Source organism: Vulpes vulpes, chromosome 1 (genome assembly GCF_048418805.1).
Source record: "Vulpes vulpes isolate BD-2025 chromosome 1, VulVul3, whole genome shotgun sequence".
NCBI classification, from domain to species: Eukaryota; Metazoa; Chordata; class Mammalia; order Carnivora; family Canidae; genus Vulpes; species Vulpes vulpes.
In genome coordinates this window covers 70,142,141-70,167,122 of record NC_132780.1, presented here as the reverse complement: position 1 = coordinate 70,167,122, position 24,982 = coordinate 70,142,141, and the positions used below count along the sequence as shown (strand labels likewise).

At 41.7% G+C, this 24,982-nt stretch overlaps 1 protein-coding gene and 1 long non-coding RNA gene across 5 annotated transcripts in view; one reads left to right on the top strand and one right to left on the bottom strand.

The window, feature by feature from the left end:
* The window catches only part of PACRG (parkin coregulated), a 514,394-nt gene that overhangs the window by 392,086 nt on the left and 97,326 nt on the right, over positions 1 to 24,982 (top strand). The gene's annotated exons all lie outside the window — the stretch shown is intronic.
* On the bottom strand, positions 4,759 to 24,829 carry LOC140599940 (uncharacterized). Its single transcript, XR_012003022.1, has 6 exons — positions 24,727 to 24,829; positions 23,276 to 23,342; positions 22,939 to 23,052; positions 19,062 to 19,277; positions 7,824 to 7,901; positions 4,759 to 5,383 (listed from the first exon to the last, which is right to left on the bottom strand). It is a non-coding gene; the product is annotated as an uncharacterized lncRNA (long non-coding RNA).

Sequence of the window (24,982 nt, the reverse complement as noted above, 5' to 3'; positions counted from 1 at the left end):
TCAAAAATAACACATAGGATTTGAAATTCCCAAAAACAGTCATTCTCAGGACAGAAAGATTTTGCACTATGGTCCTATCTCATCCAGGGCAAAAATGTAGAAGATCTGTGTGCTGGGGCTATAAAGATCCCTTAACCCCTTTTAGGAACCACAACACGACTGTTCTCCATCCTGACATAGGTTTCCTCCTCTGGACTCTATCTTTAGGCTTTTGAATCCTACAATAAGGTGGGAGCATCCTAACTTATGTAAGAATCATCACTTTGCTCTTCTATCTCCCTACACATTTCAAATGATTTTTGCCTCCAGACCTCCAGAACATGGGATAGTGATTCAAGTCGCTGCTTCCCTTTTTATACAAAATGCTTTTAAGGTCACTCTTTCTACACTAAAAAGCAGAAAAGTACCTTAGTGGGTGTCTGGAAGTTCCCAAAGCAGCAGTTCCCACCCACACTTGACCAGCACTTCGTGAGTTCCTAGTTTAAAATTGTAAGTGGTGGTGTCTAGTTCCTCCCAGATCTTAAGGCATTACTCTGGGCTCCCAATGTTAAGGATTCTTAAATGCATAAATGATGGCATGTGTTCCCTTGAGCAGCTGCTAACTGAACATTTATGACAAGGCAAAAAAATCCAAAGTAACCAAGTAGTTCTTTCACTACACTTTGTAAAGGAATGCATGACTCAGGAATGCACAGCCATCCACAGTGCTTCTCCCAAATAATGCTGTTGACCTGGATGTGATTTCTTACGTGAAATTTCCTTCCCTGCTTGCTTAGAGGGCATGTTGCCATCTAGTCTGAACAGGGAATGGAGAAGCGAGAATTTGACTCGTACAATTCCCAGCTCCCAGTGCCTCATCATAGGATCATAGACACTATTCTGCTGCATACCAATCCATCTATCTCATTGCCTTCCTGTAAAGCCATATCAAAGCCACAGCTACCTCATGGAAAGGGTTCTATTTTAGGGACCATTCCAGAGACTCTCAGACTCCAAGTTTGTCAATTGTCACTATCAGGAAATTATTTCATGTAGTCAACTTATACCTCTCATAAGAGTTTGTCAGTTTCTTATTCAATTCTTATCCAAGGTGGAAGATAGCTGGGTACTATCATGACAGTGATATTATTATTGCCATGATGTTATTGCCATGACAGTCACTGTGGCTAATGCCACTGCTGCCACTTGGGACACCTACCTTTACCTCAGTCACCTCTTTTAATCCTCACAACAAACATAAGTTGGAGGCAGATGAAACCTCAGAGAGATGAAAACATTTGTCCAAAGTACAGCTAGTTAGTAGCAGAGCTATAACATCAACCCACGTTTGCCGGGCTTTTTTCCAGGACTCCATGTTGCCACATCACCTACTTGTATCATTGAAAGCTGATGTTTTCTGCCTTTCTTAATCTTCATTAGGTGAATTATCCTAGTCTCTCATCCTATATCCTAGCCCAGGACTCTATTCCTCTAAATTCATTGCTCATGAGAAGGGGCACTAGATTAATATTTCCCTTATATATACCCTTTTGAGACCTACCCTTTGGGTTTGGTCTGTGAGTTTGGGGGAAGGAGAATTAATTTTAAAGCCAGGGTAATAATGTCAGCTCCCAAACCTCTCAGGGGAGGTGATCTAATCGAAAGAGGCTAAGGAGATTCTCTTAAAACTGTGTTTGCAGAGCAAGCACAGAATTCTTACTTTAATAATTCATTCATTCATTCATTCATTCATTCATTCATTCTTACTTAAATTACACAATTATATGAGTTGGTTTGGTGGGGTAGACCTAAGAAGGCTATGGAAAGTTATTCATGAGTACCCTCACCCAGCCATTTTTGATGCTACCATTCCTGAGGAATTATGGTTAACAATTATTTTTGGTTCATTACTTCAGTGGATTTCTCTGGAAGCTCAAGGGGTGCATGAAAACCCCAGAAGTTGTGAATACAGCTCCTGGGGCACACAACAGAACATGGGAAAGATCAGGTGTCATACAGCCCATGAGCACAACATAACCAAGTGCTAAACCAGATGGGATCTGAGTGACATCCATCAGAAGAGGAGAAATAGCTCTGCTTCCTCAGGCAGCATTTCCATTGAAGGATCTCAGCACTTTTCAATTATAGGCCAACATTTTGCTTCCAGGTCAGAATGGATGAAAAGATAAATTGGCTTTTTCAATTTTGGATTTCCAATCTCAGAGACTAGAATCCTTCCTGATTTCATGTTTCAGTTCTCCTATGCAAAGCCTAGGTTAAAAGTCTTTTCTGAAAAAAAAAAAAAAAAAAAGTCTTTTCTGTTATTGCTGGGTCCTTACCTGATTTAGGGATTTTGCCTTCTAAGTCAAAATAACCTTACTCAGAGAAATATCAAAATAAAAGCAGATGAATTGAGTGATTACAAAATGTTAGTTGCTCTGTCTTGTTTTCCCCTTCCTGCGGGGGCTTCTTCACTCTGTCTGCACACAGGCACTCACCATCTTCACTCCTTACACTAAGCTCCTTCATTTACTGTGGACTGTAACTGGCCACAGAGGGTGGGCAGGAAAAGCACACACATTTCCCCAATCCTCTTGCAATTACAGTTGCATCAAAAAAAGTTGTGCACTATCCAGACTAAGCTATAGGAGGTAAAACTTTCCTATTTCTTAATAGACACTTTTCTCCATGAATGGAGAACAGAAGATGACTCTCTATGTTTACCTGTCACCTGCACAGGAGCACACCAGCCTGGCCATATGCCCCTAATCCCCTTTCTTTTGATTATAATTTGTTTATTCATTTAGTAAATGTTTCTTGAACACCTGTCCAGTAAAACCTCTATTAAGTACTGGAAATGGAAAGAAAAAGAAAGGAAAGAAAGAAAGAAGGAAGGCATAAATGAACAAATGAATGAATGAACAAAGGAAGGAAAGGAAGAAAAGAGAAAGATAGGAAGAGGAGCAGAAACTCAGGACAAATCCCTATCTTTAAGGAGATTGCATTCAAGTTCAGGAGATAAGCTGTACAGGGGCCATAGACAGATGCCAATGAAATGCCATTGGAGCCTGATTTTAGAGATGAGGCAAGTTTCCATAAAACATTTCACCTAGACTTCCAAAGCCAGGCAGATGGGCAAAGCACAGTCTAGGCTGAGGAATAACATGAGTCAAGGCTTTGAAGAGAAGAGGTTCTCAGCAGTGGTGGCCCGGGATAGACTGGAGAGAGGAGGAAACTGAGAAGTGGAGGGTGTTTGAGGATATGCCCGGGAGTCCACTTGACGCCACAGGCAGTAATTGCTGTTGAATATTTGCAAATACATGAGTGAAATAATCACTACCATGCTTGGGGCCAGAGAGTGACAGCTACCCTGGGGAGCCGGGCCAGTGTCAATTGAGCAGGCCTGGAGGCACCTGCACTGCTGGGACAGAGAGCAAGGGGCTCACCTGAGGCGGCCCATGGAAAGTGCAGGAGACTGTGCACAGGGGCCACCGCATGGCTGGGCCCACTGAGCATACCACATAACTGAGGAGCAGTTCATTACCCAGATGGTCAGAGGGCAGGGAGCAAGAGAGAGAGATTTGGGAGCATCCTTGTGAAGCCAACAACTGAAAATGTGAAGCTGAAGAAATCACCCACCTAAATCTTGTGGTGAAGAAGCAAAGTAAGCTAAGAAGAGTTCTGTTCAAGGGCACCTTATGGGCTGGGAGCAGAAGATGAGCCGGAGGGTGGCCTACAAGGCGAGGACTTGGAGAAGGAAACCAGAAGAGTCCCATGCCAGAGAAGCCTGCAGCAGAGAGTTTCTCATGCCAGGGTGTGGACACTCTGTGGAAGCCACAGGGACAGAAGGATATGAAGACCACACCTAAGGAAGGGCTCTAGGCTGCAGCATCTTGGAGAATGTGTGGCCTCCATGAGAGGAGTCACAGCAGAGCGGTGGGGGCAGAGGCCGGTGCACAGATGGCTGAGGGATGGACCATGAGTCTCAAATGGCAAACCCCTCTTCTAAGAAATGGGGATAATGGACAGTGGGAGTAAAAGAGCATTGAGAAAGAATGAGAGAAGGGACTTCTGTTCATGAAACCATGTTTTCCTAGTTAGAAGAGTCTTGTTCATACACCCTGGGCTAACTCTGTTCCTCTCAGGCACTCGCATAGCCTCATGGACTTCTCTGCAAACTCTTACCTGCTCATCACAGTTTGGTCCAGCGCTTGTCTTTCCTGTTCAGCAGAGGCTTGAATCTGCTCCACCTTGTTCTCCACCTGGCACTTTGAGGATGGCCAACTGGAGATTCAAGACAGAGCATGGAGCATTCATGTGAGAAGGTTCCAGAATAAGGGAAAAATAGGATTGAGAGCAGAGGGTACTGGCTAGGAGAAATAAGAGTGAGAAGGAAGACAGAAAGAATGTGAGGAGCATCCTGGGCAACGTCAAGCCTGTCTCCCATGTTTAAGTATGCACTGAGACAGGGACTGCCAGATGCTAGAAACATTCATTCTCCCTTTATTCCTCAATAACCAATCAGCTATTTTGTTCAGACCACTGCCCTCAGCAGCAAGACAAGATTCATAACTACTCCTAAAGTTGGACATGTTGACTAAGTTGGGGCCAGTAACAGAGGGGGAGTGTTGTATGGCCTTCAGCTGAGGAAGGCAGATCTCTTGTCCTTCCTGAGCCTGGAACTCAGATAAGAAAGTGGAGGCTCCAGCAGCCCTTATTGTCTATGAAGCAATCTTAAGACAGAAGACACACATGCAAGACATTTTTTTTTAAGATTGTATGTATTTATTCAGAGAGACACACAGAGAGAGTCAGAGATATGGGTAGAGGGAGAAGCAGGCTCCCTGTAGGGAGCCTGAGCTGAATGCAGATGCTCAACCACTGAGCCACCCAGGTGCCACCATGCAAGACATTTTTTTTTTTTTTTTTAATTTATTTATGATAGTCACACAGAGAGAGAGAGAGAGAGGCAGAGACACAGGCAGAGGGAGAAGCAGGCTCCATGCACCGGGAGCCCGACGTGGGACTCGATCCCTGGTCTCCAGGATCTCGCCCTGGGCCAAAGGCAGGCGCCAAACCGCTGCGCCACCCAGGGATCCTGCAAGACATTTAAATACAAAAATAGAAGTCCAGTTCTTCTATGACTTTGTGGAGCTCTTAGACTTCTTAATAGCCAGATTGCTTCCTACCAGACTTTTATTGACATGACAAAAAAAATAAATGTCTGTCTTGCTTGAGCCAATACTATGTAGGGTTTTCTGTCACATGCAAGCAAATCTAATCTTTACTGCTAGACATATTAATAAATGTTTGTGCGTTGATAGGATGGGCTGCATCTCCAGGCTCCTTGGGTCGGTGCCTTAATGACCAAATGCCCGGCTTCTCAATCTTCCCCATATCCAGCCTACAGACACACAGAGAAAAGGAATAATCAGGCAAAATATTTTCATCCTTCTATATCATTGATAATTTTGTGGAACTCATTGGTTCTGATGTGCTTCAAATTGCCACTCAAAGATAAAACACTCATGTATTATAAGCAAATTTTGATAAAATTACATGTCACAATTCCTATTTGGGTTGATAGAGCTTTTCCTTTAAAAATTTCTTCTGTTCTTATAGAATTAAAATTTTTACTTCTCATTTGTTAATGAGTTGAATTCTCAGCGTGATGAAATAAGTCACAGAGACTTTCCACTTGGGACTCAGTAAAATCCTCGAGTTTTAAACTGTAGGTTTCTCTTTTAGAAGTGGGAAGATGTTTTATGGTAAAAAGCTCTGCAGCTCAGATTGTACTGATATCTTGTTATTCTTTGCTTATGTGCTTCATCTTGAAGGTGAGGAAGATCCATAGGACCCCTGCTGGGGAACTGAGCCATAAAGAAAGAAGCAGGCACAGTGGCAACTCCATCTCTATCTACCCCCTTCAACATTGACCCCTTGCTGAGCCACTCTGAAGGACATAAGGCATATAGCCCCACAAGTGACCTGGGTGCAACTTGGCCACTGAGTGTTCCTTTAAAAAAAATTTTTTTAAATTTATTTGACAAAGAAAGAGAGCACAAGCAAGAAAGGTGGGAGAGGGAAAAGCAGGCTTCCCACTGAGGTCATCTGTCATGACCTCGAGCCAAAGACAGATACTCAACTGACTGAGCCACCCAGGTGCCCCTTTGAGTGTTCCTTTAAAGAGAATCTTACATGGTTAGATTCTTTCTTATCTTTGCACGCCCTGTGCTTGTGGCCAGCTCCCATCTAGACTGGAGCTCCCTGAGGGCAAGTGCCATATCTGAAAGTTCTTTATAACCATCTTAGCAATATCCTATGTGTAAGCCACAAAATGCGATCTAGTTCTAGCCCCATCCATTTACAAATGAAATTCTGAAGCCTGGGCAAGTAAGCTACTTGCCCGAGGCTACACAGACAGGGGCTGTGACCTGGCACGGATCACAGCCCTCGTGAAATGCTCATGAACATTGAACACATGCTCAGCGAGCTGAATTACTGGCTCAAGTCATCCAGCGCTGTACTTGCCTTAGGAGGTCTGTCTGCAGATGACATTGACTGTGATATCACTCATATTACATGGCTCTCGGCTCCGACCATTGCACTCCTTCCCAGCCATACATAAGTTTTGTTTTCATTCTGCTCCCCCTTATTCGTCACCTTTTCTTCCTTCTGGCCTGCAATTCTGATGAAGGGATTATGCTTTTTGCTCAAGATTAAGTTTTGCTGCCCATTTCCTAAACATATTCCCTCCCTGAGAGAAAGCCATAAGTAAGTCACCTGCCCGATTGGTACTTTCTGAAAAATGAGAAGCTCACAAAGATAAATGTATCTTTTTATTTGGAGAGCGTGATGCTTGGGTTTATCAACCAGAATATTCATGAAGATATTGTGAATCCTTTACAAGATTTTCTACTAACTAGTCCTACCCACAATAACATTATTTACTTTTATACTCCCATATAGAGTAATGAATTCACACCAGTTATTATGTGGATGTGATACATAGATCATGGGAATCCCGCTAAACAGTTGCTCTGAGTTTATGGGAGGATTTCTGCACGGTCATCACAAGTAATTTAATCCCACATACTCTTCTACACAACTAATTTGGTTGTTCAAGCATATTGAGAGGCCAAAAAGCTCTATTTCTTAAGTTGATATCATGCAGAAAATCAGATTTTCCTTTTCTTTTCTCAAAGATTATCCACAAACTATTAACAACTACTGCCTCTCATGGACTGAACGCTTTATGATCACATGCCAAAGGCTTCATGTGCCTTGCCTGACAGTATTTGAATTCTCATTTTATATATATTTTTTCTTTTTTTTCTTCTTATTGAAGTTTGTATTTTAATTCTACCTAGGTAACATACAGTCTTCTATGAGTTTCAGGTGCACCGTGGAGTGATTTGGCAATTCCATCCATCACGCAGTGCTCTCCTTAATCCCCACTTAATTCCCATTTTATGTATTTGAAAGTTAGAGACCAGGGAGGTACAGCATTTACCCAAGGGCACTCAGATTGCAAATGACAGAGCCAGGGTGTGGCCCACAGATGTCACCTCAAAATCTGTGTCTCTGCTCAGCTTTGCAACCTTCCCAAAAAGTCAAAACAGCACCAAACCATTGAGTCATCTGGGCTAGCACCTGGGCAGGATCCCACCCACATTGCTAGTAGATGCCTGCACAGGGATTTGAAATCTAGTCAGACTGATCCTGATACCTGTACACCTGACCATGTCACCACCACACCCCGGGCTATTTGGTAAACTAAGGTTAGGTACAGAGTATGTGATATAGCCTTGTTAGACAGTAAGCATTAGCAAGCTTATACCTACCCTCATAGTATCTCCATGGCCCCCTCAGTGATTCAGATGGCCACTTGGGGACAGCAGAGATTCAGGGGCAATGGAAAGCTGAGCAGAGGACAGAAATGAAAGAACCAATTCTCAATTATTCTGTGGGTGCCTAGAGACAAACACTGTGGACTTGTTTCCGGCCTCTGTGTCTCGTGCCAGCTGTCCTCCCCCCCTTTACCCTTCCTCAGCCACCACCCAGGGACCTGTCCCTGCCAGTGTATCCACATGTGTGGGGACAGAAAACTGCAGATTATCTGCCTGAAGTGGCAAAAAGAAAAAAAAGTGTACACACGTCTGCAGCCCACCCTCACCGTTCCAGACATAAGCGCCCCTGCTTTGCAAGCTAGACAGCAGTGCTTCATGTTTCATTCATTTCTTTTCTCACCATGAACTTCTCGGTGCCTATAAACGTGTTTTAAACTCATGAAGCAAAGGACTGTGTACACCACAATCACCTGAGTTCCACCTGGTCAGCCCTGACCAGGAGGCCTGGTGAGGCCCAGGAAAGTGCGGCTGGGTATCACATTGCTGATTTGAGAGATAGCACCGAATAGGACCCAGCCCGTCCCGGTGCCGCTCAGAGCAGCCTTGTTGTTGGCTCTCCCTTCTGGATGGGGTCTTAAACAAAGCCCCTAATCACTTCCGATCCTTATAGCTTTCCTGCTCTTAGGTAAGGTTTAAGGATTCTTGGTCACATTTCAACTCAAATAGGTTACCTAGGAACCTTCTAAGGGCTTAGCCTACTTAATTCCCCCAGTAGTTTCAACTGAGAGTGATAGACTTTTCTAGGCCCTTGTACTCCACGGCTAGTGGGTGAAGTAGCTTTAGAGCCTACTCAGGCTTCTTTAGAGAACCCACTGCTTCCCAGCAACAAGCAAAATTGTCGCTTTCTGAAAATTCACATTGAGAAAAATCGTCTGATGGATGAAAGTCACTAAAGAAATCCCAATACTTTATGCTTGGTGAAAATTAATATCTGGTTTTACTTTACTCTGGTTCTCAGTTGAAACACAATGCAAGAATGGTCTTTGGAATGTTCTCATCTACAAAATCAATCCAAATAAGATTGCTGATGAGGCTTATTGTCTTCGACCATGATAACAATCCCAACTAATTTCTGTGCTGCTGAAACAATCTCTAGGGTCATGTTATATTCAAAAAGAGACTTGCTGTTTAATGTGGTGCCTAATCTCAATATGGGTCCATTTTACATCCAGCAGCTTTGTTGGAAAAAAGAATCTCCAAGTATTTAATTAGCAAAATTAAGAAAACACATACTTAAACACTGATATGAATGTGAAATGATAATTCCTTACATAAAGGTGAACTCCCACCTGTATTATCCCACAGCATCTTCCCAAGCAAAATAATGATATAAGCATTCTCCTATTTTGTTGGCAAGGAAACTGAAACTTGTAGATGCTCATTGACCTGTTGGAGGCCACAGAGGTAGTCATCTGCAGAGCGCAGTACCATTGGATGCTTTGACTCAAGTCCAAACAGGGACTCTGCTTTGCTAAGCATGGGGAGAGTGGTCAATAAGCTGGATGCTGTGAGTCTAGAGGAGGGAGAGATTCTGGTAGCCTTTAGCAACTAAGGAAGCTTATAGAAGAAACACAGCATGAGGAATGAATAGAATTTGAATAGTCTAGAAAGTGCAGAACTGAAACTGTGTAGCTGGTCTGTACTGTATCCCAATACACACTAACTGAATGAGTGAAGAATGAGTGAATGAGGAGGGCGGGCATCTGAGATCAGGAAAATGATCTAAGAGAGTAAGAAGGCAAAAATTCCCTGGGTGTGCTCAGGGAACACTGAGAGGACAGTGGCTCTGGGAGGGGTTCCACCTTGAGAAGCAGAGGAAGACAGGACTAGGGAGGTACTCTGCGGTCATGCAGGGAACTGGTGTGAGGCTAATAAGTGCAGAACTACACTGCTTTTGAATGAATAACTTTGTCCTGAAAACAGTGGGAAGCCAATGGCCACTTGTAGGGAAATGATATGACAAAGCCCAGTGTTTTGGGAAGATGAGCAGAGAATGAAGCAGAAAACATATAGGAACATCTGATGCTCCTGATTTTAAGAGCCTTGCCCTGTGCCCCTCTAAAGCCTCCTGTCAGCTCTTCCATCAATAGGAAGCCATGGACTTAAACCTGGCTGATGGGGGGTAGGAAGGGTAGAGTTTAAAGAAAACAACAACAACAAAAAAGAAATACTTTTAGACTTCCCATTCTTGACTTGTCTCCAAAGAGACCTGTTATATGGTCAGTCTTTTCATTAGGATTTTTAAGCTAATCAGTAGGCTTTATAAAGAATTACAAAGCTTTCACTGCAAAAATAATTAAATGGAGTAATTTCCTATGTCTAAAGTGATCAAATATGCTTCTGAAATTAGGGAAAATGCAGGCTTATCATAAAAATATAGCTGTAATGAAATTGTATGGCTTTATTGATTTTATTATAAAATATTTCCTTTTTGCCTTCTTAATTTGCAATGAAATGCTGATTTGCCTTGAAATAAAATATGGAAAAATCCTTGTACTGTAGGAAGCTTGTCACTCTAATGGGTGTCTTGCTCACTAGAACAGTATTTTGGCTGTGTTGGAGCACATTGAAAGGAATTAGATTAAGCTTTGCCAAAATTTCACTGTGAAAGAGTTTGCTATAACAGTGTTTTATTATATTCTTATTGAACTTCAGCCAGTTGAAAATAGAATCTCCTCACCATCCTTTTAAATTAGCCTTAAACTGCAGACAAAAGACAAAAATCAATGTGCAAATTTAGCTCCTTGCACACAGTTCCTTAAGAAATTTACCCCGGTGCTAATATGCAGCACTCATAGATAATAGAACATAGAGTAATTGGAAATTTTAAAGTAACATTTCTTATTCAATTTAGGTCCATTTAAGTGTCTCGTAAGTCCTGTACATAAATTGTTTCGTTAATGCTACAGGTTATTCTGAGTCTCTACATATGCCTCAGTGCTAACTCAATAAAACCATCCCCGATATGTTTCCTGTGCCCTGACAAATTATGGTGAAATTCAGAGTAGCAAACTATGATGAAAACTGTTAGAGGAAAGTAGTGCCTGAATAATGGTACAATGTTTAATATTATATTTCATTAATAACTGCAAAGAGCTTCAAGTAGCTCAACAGGATAAAGAAGGGTGTGTGGGCATGCGTATGCATGCACAAAGATCATTCCCATCGGCCACAGCAGGTCTGATGTCTCTAATTGCTGTAAGTGGTCCAGATGCTGTGAGTTCTAAAACAACTCTTAGGAAGAAAACAAAACAAAAAACTTTGAATTCCTTAAAATAAACATCAGACCCAGACTAGTTAATTCAGAGACTCAGCTATCTTGGTCTCCTCCAGCACTGGACAAGAGAGATCAGTAAGATAAAGATACACAACCTGGCCTGACTCAGGGGCTACTATACAGAAACGTATGTGAAGGCACTCCGCAGTGCGAGGAGGGAGCGAAAGCTGACCCTTCTTGGAAAAGACAATGCCACAGGCTTCGCAAACAAGTGCACCAGTGTATGGGAAAGATAAGAAGGGAGCGATTTGGCTCCATCGGAGACCTGGTGGGCACATGGAAACAGGACAAACAGTGCAAATTAGGCCAGATCACTAAAGATTTGTTTTCTGGCCTGATACCTGAAAGGTTGGGAGAGTTGAAGCCAGAAAGGCAATGCAATGAGCAGAAACCAAATAAAAAAGAGTTCACATAGCATGCATGGCCCGAAGGCAGCCCAAATACTGCTACCTACAGCCAGTGACAGTGGGAGAGGCTCTCATTCCCCATCCGGCAGCCCCACGTGGCAGTGCCAAGAGAAGATAAAGAAGGGATGGGGTTTACTTGGGGTTGTCACACTTGATTGTTACTGAAAACAGTAAGTGGGGACAACTGGCCAGAATAAGCCTGGATTGTAATAGAAAATGAAACTAAAAAAGATAGATCAGAGGATGTTGTTATAAAACAACCTAGCAACTCCTATAACATAGAGACATCGTAACAGGCTAAGCCGAAGCACAGGTCTCAAGTTCAGCCTGAGTAAAGCCCCAAGATAATTCCCAGTCGTCCTAGAAAATCTAGATTTTTCAAATGAACAGGGCTTAATGATGTTAAATGCTGTTGCTTTAGTAATCACTACATTTCACTGCAAATATATTAGCCAATTTTTAGGAAAATACTAGATGATTAAAAAAATTTTTTGTAAGAAAAAGAACAAATTGAATGCCCACAGTGTAAACTGGTGGCCTAGTTACAGACTCCCCATCTTTCCATCACTACCCAATAAGATCCTGGAAGAAATAACTAGATTGTCAGCTTAATCCCACTTGAAAATATCCCATAAAATTCAAAGCAACCACTTTAGCTTAGTTGGGGCCATAATGGAAATGAGGGTCACAGTCACAAAGCAGGAATACAAATGGAAATGTTCTTTATTTTTATGTATCTCAATCAGTTTCCAGATTCTGAGTCCATACGCTGCCCAACCAGGTCCAGTCAGGACATTTCCAGTCAATTCCGGGAGATACTTTTGCCACATTTAGGTTTTAAGCTACTGCCCTGGTTTGTTTTATCTTCCTCCTCAGCTCATCCACACCTATTTGAAGGCCCAGGATATGACACTGCCTCCCCAGGCAGGGGGAGAGGGCCCACTCTCCACTTTCTCTGCTTCAGCCCAGTGTAGACAGTAGCAAGTCTTCTTTCAATGGTGACCCAGCCATTCCCCTGACACCCACTCCACCTGGGCTGGTAGCCCCTGGCCCCTCTGAGGACCCATGACCTACCACTCTCTAGAACACTTATAATGGACTGGCTAGCCCACAGCTTTTGTTGTGTATCCGCTCTTCCAGCAAGCTTTTGGATCTACTCTCTTCTGCTCAGAATGGAGCCCCAGGGTTGGTTCCAGCACCCTGAGCCGACATAGCCCATTTGCCATCGGTGTCCCCACAGCCCCCCATAGCCCAGTGACAAAGGCTACCCATGGCTCTAGGCTGCAATTAGAAAACAATATTCCATCATCTCTCCTCTCAGATTTCCCTCAAATGTCTAACGGAATTCCCTCACAGAGCTAGTATAGTTTTAGAGACTTGTTTCCTCTACTTGTGCCCCAATCACATCTTTTCTGCCTTATATTCTTGCTAAGAATTTGAGTTCTTGACTCCACTGGTCCAGTTCTAGCACCCCTCACTTGGAACATGTGTGCCTCTTGGCCCAGTGGAAGCAGGTACACATTTCAGACTCTCCAGCCCTGTTTCATGGACTCAAACAGGACATTCCCTTGCTCCAATTTAGTTTGATAGAATTCACCTCTGTTCAGCAAATATTTACTAACCATCACTCTGTACCTCACCCCACCCCTGGAGGCGCCTTTCTGTCCAAGTGCTGATTGGCACGGACAGCAAGCATTTAATCAGCCCCAGTCCTCTGCCCACCCACAGCACACACAGAATGATGACTTGGACGGTTACTAGTGGGCATGAAATCTCTACATTCTCCCCTTTGATCCTTCTCTCTTCACTCGCATTCTCTGTTCTGTTCCTTCCACCCACTCTGGAGTGGCTGAGGTTCCACACTCTCCTAGGCCATTTCATTTGCTTCACTTCCAGGTCAGCGGTTCCTGGGTCTTTTTTTTTTTTTTTCTCTCTCTCTCTCTTTTTTAAAGCAGGCTGTCTCCTGAATACCAATTGATGTTTTCGACTGCATTTTAGACACCCTAAACTCAGTAGGACCAGGATTGAATTCGCTGTCTATTTCCTCCTATGTGTTGCATGCCAATATTTATTAATAAATCGGTCATTAGGCACCCCTCCTGGAACCCCAGCACCATCTTGGGGGCCATGCTCTTGTCAACACCCACATCCAATCATTTTACCTGGTCTTGGGGATCAGCTGTGAAAGGCTTCATCATGCTCTCCTTTTATTGCCTCTGCCTAAGTTCAGACTCTCCCCACCTTACTTCTGGACTGGCACATAAGTCTTCTGAGATTCCACATTCCTGTGTTTGTTAGTGTACTTGCCACAGGAACTGCCTTTCTCAACACAAAGTCTCATCCTGGCGTTCCTTTGGTGAAAACAAAACTCCCAGTTGTCATTTTGCAGCTAGTTTGGGGTTGTGTGCATTTATATTAAATCTTTTTTCTAAATGGAGCTATGTGATCTGTGCAGAGTCCCCAAGCACAGTCCTGGCTTGCTTCATAACACAACGGGATAAAGCCCAAATCAACCATTCTTTGTATGGGAAAAGTTCTCCCAAATAATTATCTTCTTTGACTTGTACACAGTACGCATTTACCAAATGTTTAGTCAATGTTGAATTGACTTGCTCCTGCATCAGTTGTTTTGATGACAGCTGATACTAAACCTGTGCCCAATCCAAATGACTGGTTAATAACTCTGAATCCAGGAATATATATTTCAGCCCTGAAAGCTACTTTAGAAATTCTATGTACTCTCTTACATGTGACCTTGATAAAATTCTAACTTGATGATGGGGCATCAAAGAGGCTTAGTTTTTTAAGCCTCTGACTCTTGATTTTGGCTCAGGTCATGATCTGGGGGTCATAGGACTGAGCCCCTTATTGGGCCCTGCACTCAGCCAGGAGTCTGCTTGAGGATTCTCCCTCTCCTGCCCCTCTTCCCCTGCTGCTGAGTGTGCTCTCTCTGGCTCTTTCTAAAATAAATAAATAAATCTTTAAAAAGATGATACTATTTTTGAGTCTAACCCCTCCTTTATAAGTCAGGGCATGAATACTCCGTTCTGAAAGACTTTTCCTCAGAAACAGGACCCACACCAAGGGATCGGCCCAGGAACCCAGAGGCCCTCTTTCTAGGTTGGAAATGTGAAGAGTCTTTGATTCTGTGGTTCTAAAGGGCAGCTTCCCCATTTTCTACAGGTGGGCCTTCTCCTGCCTTGTCTAGTTTCATTTTTATGATATAATCTGCACCAAAATTTCCTAAGTAGTTGCAAGCATTTACATGTTGCTCCTGTGTCGGGTCTGAGAACCCCAAACACAGTTGTCATTGTCCATCTAGATAGTTAGGAGACAAATAATCTCTTTATATACAATAAACACTGGGCTTTGGATCTTTCCAAATGCTATTCACTTGTAGGTATTTACTAAGAACAATTAAGGAATGTTGCTAGAACTTGAAAAACATCTTCTACATTTTTATTCTTGTAAGCAATCAACATGCTTTCCTCTGAAATAATAGAGACCATTCTCTTTTAGCCTAACAAAATATGAGGGGGTTAATTTCTTTAAACGTTAAGATGGTGAAGTGCAATGATACTGCAGAAAACATTTTGCCAAAAGAAACTAAAGTGGAGATTTATAACTTATGTATAAAACCCCCTTTGTATGATCAAAGAAAGCATCATCTGTACCACTAAGTTCTACGTCTAATATAATTTTTTTGAGGAGGAATCAGGCACGAAATGAACTGGTTAGGGGTTTGCTCACAAATACATAACAGCTATGATGACGCCTTCTGGTTTTAGGCAATGCAACTCTACAGGAGAACACTTAGCCAATTTGTTAACACAGTGTTTTAAGAACGCCTTTAGAGATCAATGGAAAAAGAAAAGTTATCTATTGCTGCCTGGGAATTTATTACATAATATATTAGAGAAAGGAACTAGATGATTGTGCTCTGCACATTTATTATCTGACACTTTTAAAGGCTGAATGACCTTGCCAACCATCTATTGTAGCAAGTGCTTCAATCGACACTTAGCTTATAGACTGCAGGTCTCTCCCATGTTCCCTTTTATATGAAACAACAATTCCATTTCATTTTCTGTCAGAAAGTTTGGCATGGTTGTCCCCCTGCAAGCTAACTCCATGTTGATTTCTAGGGAAAGAGACACAGATGAGTTTTGTGAAAATGTATTTAAATGCAGCCACCAACCAAACCATCAGCATCAACAGAAAGTCAGCTGCTCCCAGTACCACTCGCCCAATGACAGTGACTGACAAGGGCTTGTATTCATGGCCCCCAGTTTACGTAAATGCTGACACACTGGTCACGCAGGACATGCTGGGTTAATGCTCGCAGGGCCAGACTCCCAGGTGGCCAGTCCCTTGTTTTTGCGAATTATATCTGGTAACAGCACAAAAGCAGTAGAATTCATCAATAAAAGTATATGTAACAGATTCCAAAAAGAGGAACAATTGCTCCAAGTGGGCAAGCTCAATCATCAATGGAAGAAAGTAGGTTTCCAATGCAGGTCTTCATAATGTGACTGTCCAGATTTACATTCAGTGGATTTTCCCTACTCAATAATAGGCAAATGAAGAAAAACAACTCCTTGCTCTCCTCACAGAAAGTTATTAATGTGAGCCTTACCAGCAATGACTCATTAGTAGCTTATTAGGACCCAGAAAACTTGCCTAAATATAATATAAATAGAATTTCAAAAGAAGGTGTAAGTATTCTTCAACTAAACTCGAAGTCTACAAACATACATCCACATGTATGTTTGTTCCTCAAAAGCACAATCATGAAGATGAGACCCATCAGCAACGATCTGCCTTGAGCCAAATGTTTGAACCTAAGTTTTCTTTTCTTTTCTTTTCTTTTTTTTTTTTTGAAGGGTTTTATTTATTTGAGAGACAGAGAGGGAGAGTGAGTGAGAGAGAATGAATGCAAGCAGGGTGAGGGGCAGAGGGAGAAGCAGACTCCCCGCTGAGCAGGAAGCATGACTCGGGGCTCCATCCCTGGACCCCGAGATCATGACCTGAGCTGAAGGCAGACACTTCACCAACTGAGCCATCTAGACACCCTTGAATTTAAGTTTTCAAAAAATAAAATACAGATTAAGAAACAGTCTGGTTGATGCAGAGTTGCATTAGACTCGAGTGCTCTGACGGGCCCTGTAGGAAGGGACTTAGACTCAAAAGCAAAGAGCCCAATGCACTGAAGTAATTCTGAAGGTTAAATATGTCTGAAAATTGTCTGAAGGCCCTGCACGGGTGCACAGGGGACTTGGAAAGAATGTGCTTTCTTATGAAATCTGAATTTCTTCCCTTAGAACAGGTAAAAATTACTTATTTTCTACTTTTCTTCTGATCGGACATCAAAGGTCAAAAACATTAGTAAGAACAAAAGTTAATGAGAACAAAGTAACCCCTTGGTGCTGAACCTTGGTGAAATCCATGACAAAGCTCAACCTGGAATGGGGCAAACATTTGAGGTTCTTTGTCTTATATTAAATCCACTCATCTGTTCTGTTAGCCTGCCCAAAAGACAAAGTCAACATCAATGTACTCTTCTTCCCCTGATGATCTGTCATTTTGTCTTCTGCTCACGATGCCCGCATAGGCGACTGCAAGTGTGTTTAACCAATGCTCTGATGCAATCTTTTTTGTGCTCCTGAAACAGCCCAAATCAGAAATCCTTTATTTAACACATATCAGAATATCGAAATCAAAATATTATTTATACTATTATATTTCAGTGGCTTGGGGAAAAATGTTACTTGAATTCAAGATAGAGGAGGCATTATTAATTAGCCTTCAGTTCAGGAGAACAACATGAACTATGAGCATCTTTTCCTCAACCCTTCTATCTGGATGGACACTCACACCTCAAATGCAATAGTAAACAAACTAATCATTATCCCTGGGAACCCTCTGATCCAAATTCCCTCCATGCTCAGAACCAGATTTCTGTAGAAGACCCTACCTGGCTCCACCTAGGTGTCAAATCTCCTTGTCACCTAACTTTCCTCCTTTTCCTGATGTCTGCATCTCCCTTCTGCCTTGTTGCCCTCTGTGAGGTGCCCCTCCTACTCCTTATCTCTTTTCCTGGGGCCCAGATCCCTGTCTCCCCATCCGGGCTCCTCCCTGCCATCATCCCTGCGAAGTCGCTGCCCATCTCTGGCCTGAGCCATCTCCACTCTTGAGTGAAGGCACCCACGTAGGTCCTGGAGAAGGTTTCCCCTAGCTGTGGGATTGTGTGAGTCTGCCCTTAGCTGTGAGACCCAGTGATACCTTCACTGTATCCCCCACTGCTCTTAGACGGGCACTTTGGGGTCCATTCATCTCAATGACTTGTTTGTGGACCATACTTCCACAAGTGTGGAAGGAGGCACACTTTGTCCTCACTCTGTCCATCAGCGGAATACCACCTTCTCCCCCTTCCCACCTTCCAACACTAAAAGCCTTTGTGCTTCAAGACTGTTCTCAGGTAACTTCTTATCTGACGACACTTTCATCCATCTCTTTTTCTCTAAACTAATGCAACACTGAATCGTTGTCTCTTGTAAAATATGCATTTTGCCCTGCCTGTGTTACATTTGTCTCAGAGCCCAAAGTAGACTGTAAGCTTCTTGAAGACTATGGCTCACTCCTCTCTCGATATCCCCCCGCCCCCCGCCCCAAAACCAGCAGTGCCTTCCACGCACTAAGCACTGAGGGAGTATTTGTTGAATTGATTTCAATTAATTCAGTTTTTAACTGAATCAAGCAAAGGATGTCACAAGCTTGCTTTTATAACTAAAGAAAGCACAGTTGTGCAGCTGTCGACAGAGTCTCTGGGGGCTGGAGGGAATAGCACAGGGAAAATCCTCAGAAGCCAGCTGACTGCTGGTCAAACCAGGTGCAAGTTGGGAAAAATTCTATAGTGAATGAAAGAAAATAAGATGCACAGTGGAAAAAGAATACCAACATTCTTGCAAATGAACCTTTAAGTATTATTTTTACAAAGAATACAAGGATTATTTCAGTTCCCTTGTTGACTCGTTTGTATGTTCTTCCTACAGATACTTTTGGAAAAAGACCTATTGTTTGTTTTTCTCTGTGCTGACACAGTAGCCATTGTTTATAACTGTAATCATAGCACACATAGTTGAAAATGTGGGATCGGGGACAAGCTGTATTTCCCCCTCTGGTTCTTTAGACAGTGAATACTGTGTTCTTTATGTCTTATCACAGCTCTTTTGTCAAACATTTAATGATTTTTCCCCAGACAAATTTGTAGTTTGTTATCAACCATAAAAATGCCTTTATTGCCTTGTTTTTAAACATTTAAACTTTGGTATGTATGTCTCAAGATGAGCATGAATTAAGGTGTTTATTTCATTTTAAATACATTTTTTATTACGGTGTATAAAGCTAGATTTCTCCAACAAGGATGCCTTATATAGAACTATATTTAGACTTGATGAAAATACATTTTATTTTAGTATATGTTTGTACCTTTCTTGGAGGGTGGTTATGCCTGTTGGCTCCCAGGTCAGGTGTGTTGAGAGCATTTGTCAAATGTGAGACAAGCGCAGACATCTGTAACTTTGTGCAGCATGTGGCTGTCACTAGATTTCCTAGCTGCAGAAAGGATCTGACACACTTATCCACTCCTGAGATTTCCATTTTTCCGAATGCCCAAGATTCCTTACTCTTCTGTAACTCATAAACCTGAGACCAAATAAATTAAAAAAAAAAAACTTTTAAAAACATCATAAATAGTAACCATTTGTTTTGTCCTGGTTTAACAAATTACAATATGTTCCTTGATATGACATTTGAAGGCTTTAATTCAAATGAATATTTATGACAAATAAAATAAATTTCAAACACATTTGGCATATAACTTCAGGGCAATTTTGAAGTATCCATTTTTTAAGTTGGCGGTGGAGTCTACAAAAAGTCTTAATGTGCCACTTTATATTTTTATGAATAGCAAATTATAGAACACATTTTGCTGCTCTAACCATTTCCATGAGACTTCACTTAGATTGAAGGGATAAAAAATGATTGTCAGTCTTTCAAATGCCTAGAGGAAAACTCTCCAGTTTTGTTTTCAATTTGTTTTCAAGGGCTGATTTAAACTTTTTAAGAGACAATGTGTGAAGAGTCAAGGTCAAAGTCGGTAATTTTACCATTATTCAACTGGGATTACTCTAACTTGTCTTACAAATATAAAACACTACTAACAAGGCAGTTCTCCCCAGGGATTATGAGACAGACAATTTTTGAGAATCTAGATATCGTGCACAAAATGTGGGCAATATCTAGCCTTCCTTGAGAACAAGAAGGGAAACTCTAAAGACATGGATGCATCAGCAGCTTTCAGCTAAGGAGTTTCATTTTCTAAAGCTTTGTATTATTTAATTGGATAACTTTTCCTCAAAGATATTTTTTTAAAGTTTTCCCTTTTCAAAGTTAAAAATTATACTAACACATCATATTTTGTAAGTTATTCCTATAAGTATTTCAAATAAAATATATTTTCAATGTTATATATATTTTAAACATGTTGAAAAACATACAGAATCAGAGACCTCTTCAAATTCATGTTGGATTAGAAGTTAATCTCTTAATACTGACCATATGGGACAGTAAAGAGAGCATCTGTGCTGGAGACTGCACCCAACTTCACTTTCCAGAGATCCCATAACCAATGTCCCTAGTGGCAGTGTTTCCTTACGATGCCCCAAAACTCAGTGTTAATTATTTCCTTTAATCTGTGTCCATCTTTTATTCTCCAACCCTGCCCCTTCAGATCTTCCTGCCTGTCTTTATTTTGGTATTTCTCACAGTGGGGCCCCTGAGAACTCCCCAGCTGGTGGATGCCCAAGGCCACATGCTGCCTGCCCATCACACATAGGACAGGTTTACTAAGGCCATTCTGCCGCTGGTCCTTTGCCCTGTATGGAGCACCACTGGAGTAATGCTGCATTTGGACTCCTACTGGCACACTGATACTGAAGAGACCACCATATTTTTTAGGCCATGGTCACTTCACTCATCCATATAGCCAAGGATTTTGGAGTTAGTAAAATTAGTCATGAAAATTAGGATGTGCAGATCTTCTTGGCCACTGGGAATTAAGCCAACTGCCCAGAATCAAGCATACTCTGCTTCTTTCCTCTCTTTGTACCTCGTTCTCTCTGTCCTTCCCCTATATTTTTCCTTTTCTTGTCATGCATGCATGTTGTAAGCATTGGACATTCAGGCATATGCCAAGTGTTTCTCCTCTAAATGAATGTCTTGCCTTCTCTCCTGAGACTGGTCCTCTTCACCTTTCATTTTGATGTGGATTTGTCCTCCAGAGAGAAGCCACTTCCACTGACCCTCAGCTCTCACTGTGTTCAAAATGAGGCACTTTTTCAAAGGTAACAATTGAAGGAGTCTCTTTGTCCATGCACAAGAAAGAACATATTTAGGGATGTGTTGATCCTCTCAACCTCATACAGATGAATGACATTTGATTGTTTTCATATTTCATTTTAATGTTCTATAAATTACATTGGCTAGTTGTCAATTTCCTTTATAATTCCTTAAATTTCAGTCTTATCTGAAGCCATTAAATCCAAAGAGAGTAATGCTAAGGAAACTGTTAACTATGCATGCCACCTTAACCACATTTCTGAGATTGTCTCTTGAGTTCAAGTCTACCTACATAATAAATTTGACCATGAACTCTAATAAGACATGTAGGCAATGAAGAAGAGCATTGAGCCACCCTCCTCTTTCCTTTCCACATGTCCTGATAACACAGTGTTTCCAACTCCATGCCACTTCCTTTTACTCCAGTCCACCCACCCTACCCCCATTTCCTGGAAAATACACTTTAGAGACTTTTTACAGTCAGGGAAAACAGGAAGAAAGGGATCCCACTTGTACCAGTGCTACTGGGAGCTTCAACAGCTAAGGGCAATTAAACACCTTGCCCTGCCTCCATTCCTCTCTCCCCTAACCCCCATTTTAACCTTATGGTACTTCTTTCTTTCATTACCTTGCCTAGAAAAGGAACTTCTAGGAACTTCTATGCCTAAAGATGCCATTTCCCCTCTGCACAATCACATTGTTCTCCTTCTGAATTAAGTTTCAGTCCCACCACCATTCTACAGTTGCTCTCTTGGAGAGCCATGACTCTGATATTCTCAGATCTGAACTTTCTCACCTCATAGCCTCTCCTTTGACTGGCTGACGATGTGGACCACCTTCTATTTGGCTTGGCTTCTGAGATTTCACCTCACAGCTCAGCATGCATTCCCCTCATCCTTCTTCCTTCATTCTCCTGCTCCCCAACTGGCATTGGCCCCTCTTCCAGTCACTAATCTGTGAGATGGCCTCTGTGGCCTCTGAACCAATCACTCCTGTATTTGGTTCTTGCTCACACTGTGCCTCTTCAGTGATCTGTCCAACATTTTCCCTGGCTCATCTCATGGCCACATCCAGAGCACCATGTCCAAAATCAAACCCATCATGTTCCTCATAGAGTCACTATGAGAGACTAAATGATGAGAATGTGCAGAGAGAGAATTAAATGATGATGTTCATGGGCTAGTTACAGGTAAACATGTCTGCCACCATGACCACATCTGCCACCTCTGATGTGAAAGCTATTACTATTACCATTTCCCAACAGCCCTCAACAGCTTATATGTCTCCAGCAATGACACTGCCCTTTGCTCACTAGCGTCTCCATCTTACGGTGATCCTTGACTCCTTCCTCCCCTGCCCCACATCCTTTCTACTTGACTCCTTCCTCCCCTCCACAACCTCTCCCAGGGTTCCTGGGAACTTTACTATGTGACATTGAACAGGCTGCTGAACTACTCTATACATTGGCAGAAACAAAATAGAAGTAATGAAATCTACCTTGGCAGAACTTGAGGTGCCATTAGGAAAAACAGCTTCCATGAAGAGAGCAATCAAGCTTGGCACTTGGTAATGGATAAATGTTACCTATTATTATTGTTAGAACTGTTGACATATTAACCATGTGAAACTCCAATGGTAGTTTCTGCAGTTTAAGAAGAAAGAGAAGAAGCCAAGAAATAAGATATAAATGAATATATCTCTATATAACAAGATCTGGTAGATGTTCAGAAGATAAAGGCAGTCAGACAGACAGATAAACAGGTAGGTAGATGATAGACACAGGTGGAGAGATACACTAGAAAGACGGAATGATACATAGCATAAGCGGGAAAGATGGTGGAGGAGGGAGAAAATTTAGGTAGAAAAAATATATTGAATTTATGGTTGTATTATTGGGGATATTTTAATTTTTTATTTAAAGACTTGAGCTTAGGGCAGCCCCCATGGCGCAGCAGTTTAGCACCACCTGCAGCCCAGGATGTGATCCTGGAGACCCTGGATTGAGTCCCATGTCGGGCTCTCTGCATGGAGCCTGCTTCTCCCTCTGCCTGTGTCTCTGCCTCTCTCTCTGTGTGTGTCTCTGTGAATAAATAAATAAAATATTTTAAAAAAATAAAATAAAATAAAACAAAATAAAATAAAATAAAATAAAATAAAGTAAAATAAAAACTTGAGCCTAAAATTTATGAGTTAGTCTCCTTTTCCCCAGGAAAGAAGTACATATCTTATTAGTGGCGATTTAATTTTTTTCACAGTAAAAAATTTCCTTTCAAATACAGTTGTTAGTGCTAATCGGTTCTCACCTCTATGGACATTTAGGGTGTTTTCAGCTGTTTCCAGGGCACAAATCTTTTCTGAAATCACCTCTAACTATAAAGGAAAAAAAAATGCCATCTGTAAATGCTTTTGTCTAGAGGTATATCATGAAAATAAAGTCCCACTCACCTACTGTCCTTATGAAACTGGTGCCTATTTTCTCTTCTTATTTTAAATTTTCTCTCATTACCTTCCATTTTAAGGAAATTGACAAGGGAACAATTCAGAGCAAAGGCTATCTATCGTATCTTTCAGAGAAACAAAGAATTAGCCACATCCAAATGGATATTAAAAAGAATAGCTCTCCAGTCCATGTCAAATGCACAAAGCAAAAATTGTGAAGTTGTGATGTCATTTAATGCATTTTGAAACATATAAGGCAAGGGTACCAGTATTTTTAATATTACAGAGGAAGAGGTTTCTAGATATGCATTTATCTGTGTGACTCTCCCAATTCCTAATAATGGGCGCCAATGTCTTCAGGGAAATTGGAATTAATATAAAAACTTTTATCCAGTAATACTCTTTCTTTATTGAAATAGCCATTTTAGTCTGGTCTTTCCGTGTAGCATGTCTTCCCCAAATAGGCAGAGTTATTTATTCATTAAAAGGATTTTTAGATTTTTAGTTTTAGGAGACTGAGGCTTGGAGCAGTTAGGATTCAGGTCATGGTCACACAGGCAGAAATGGCACATGCAAAATTCAAAGCCACACAGTGTATCCCAAAGACCTCACCCTTACCCAATAAGCATGGTGCCTCTTGAGCACCCAGTACCTTCTTGGAGAAGAGGAATGAACAGTGGAGGGGATAAACAATGTGGCCGGACTGAAATGTCGTTGAGGGAGAGTGTGTAAGGGTATGATGTCTTCCTCAAATTCCTCGAGCCCTTCCAGACCTTGTTTCCGCCCCCTCCCCAGAGGTAGCAACTATGCTATGTGGTTCTAAAGCTGGGGGTGTGTGTGTGTGTGTGTGTGTGTGTGTGTGTGTGTATGTATGTATGTGTGTCCATGCCTGTGTTTACACACAACATAGTTATACATATATATACACATTCATAACACAGACATGTACATATCCCACATATACGTACAGTTAGAGATAAACTGCATTATAGATAATATGTGTTACTATATAGGTAATTCTTCAGACATCTTAAACATTGTTAAGTGGCATACAGTACATATATTTTTCTTTTTTTTTCAGTACATATATTTTTTTCTGTGTAACTTGCTTAAGGATACAAAACATTTGCCCATTAAAGAATAGAAAATGACAATGTATATTTTTTAAATTTTAAAATGATGTCAGAAATGTTATCCTTGGAAGGGCAGAAATGGAATAACTTTGCTTTGGTAAAGACTGAGAACCAGAAGAATCTTCTACTGAGTCTACCACAAGTTTTTATTTTAAAACATAGAGAAAAGTAATGTGACTCACTTTCGTCTAGGCCTGCTGCTTCCCAGAGCCTGTGGCAGCCCCTGAAGAGAGAGTTTTTCTTTTGGAGCAGTCAGAAACTGGGACAGAGACATCAGGATGAGAGCCTCCTCCCTCCTCCAGGCATGCATGCGCGTGCACACAGACACACACACACCTATCCTAACGTCCATGTTTGATTCCATGATCCGTAACATTTGCATGACCTCACTCTAAGGCAAATAGTATTAACCTTGGACTTTAAGCACCAAGGGTACAA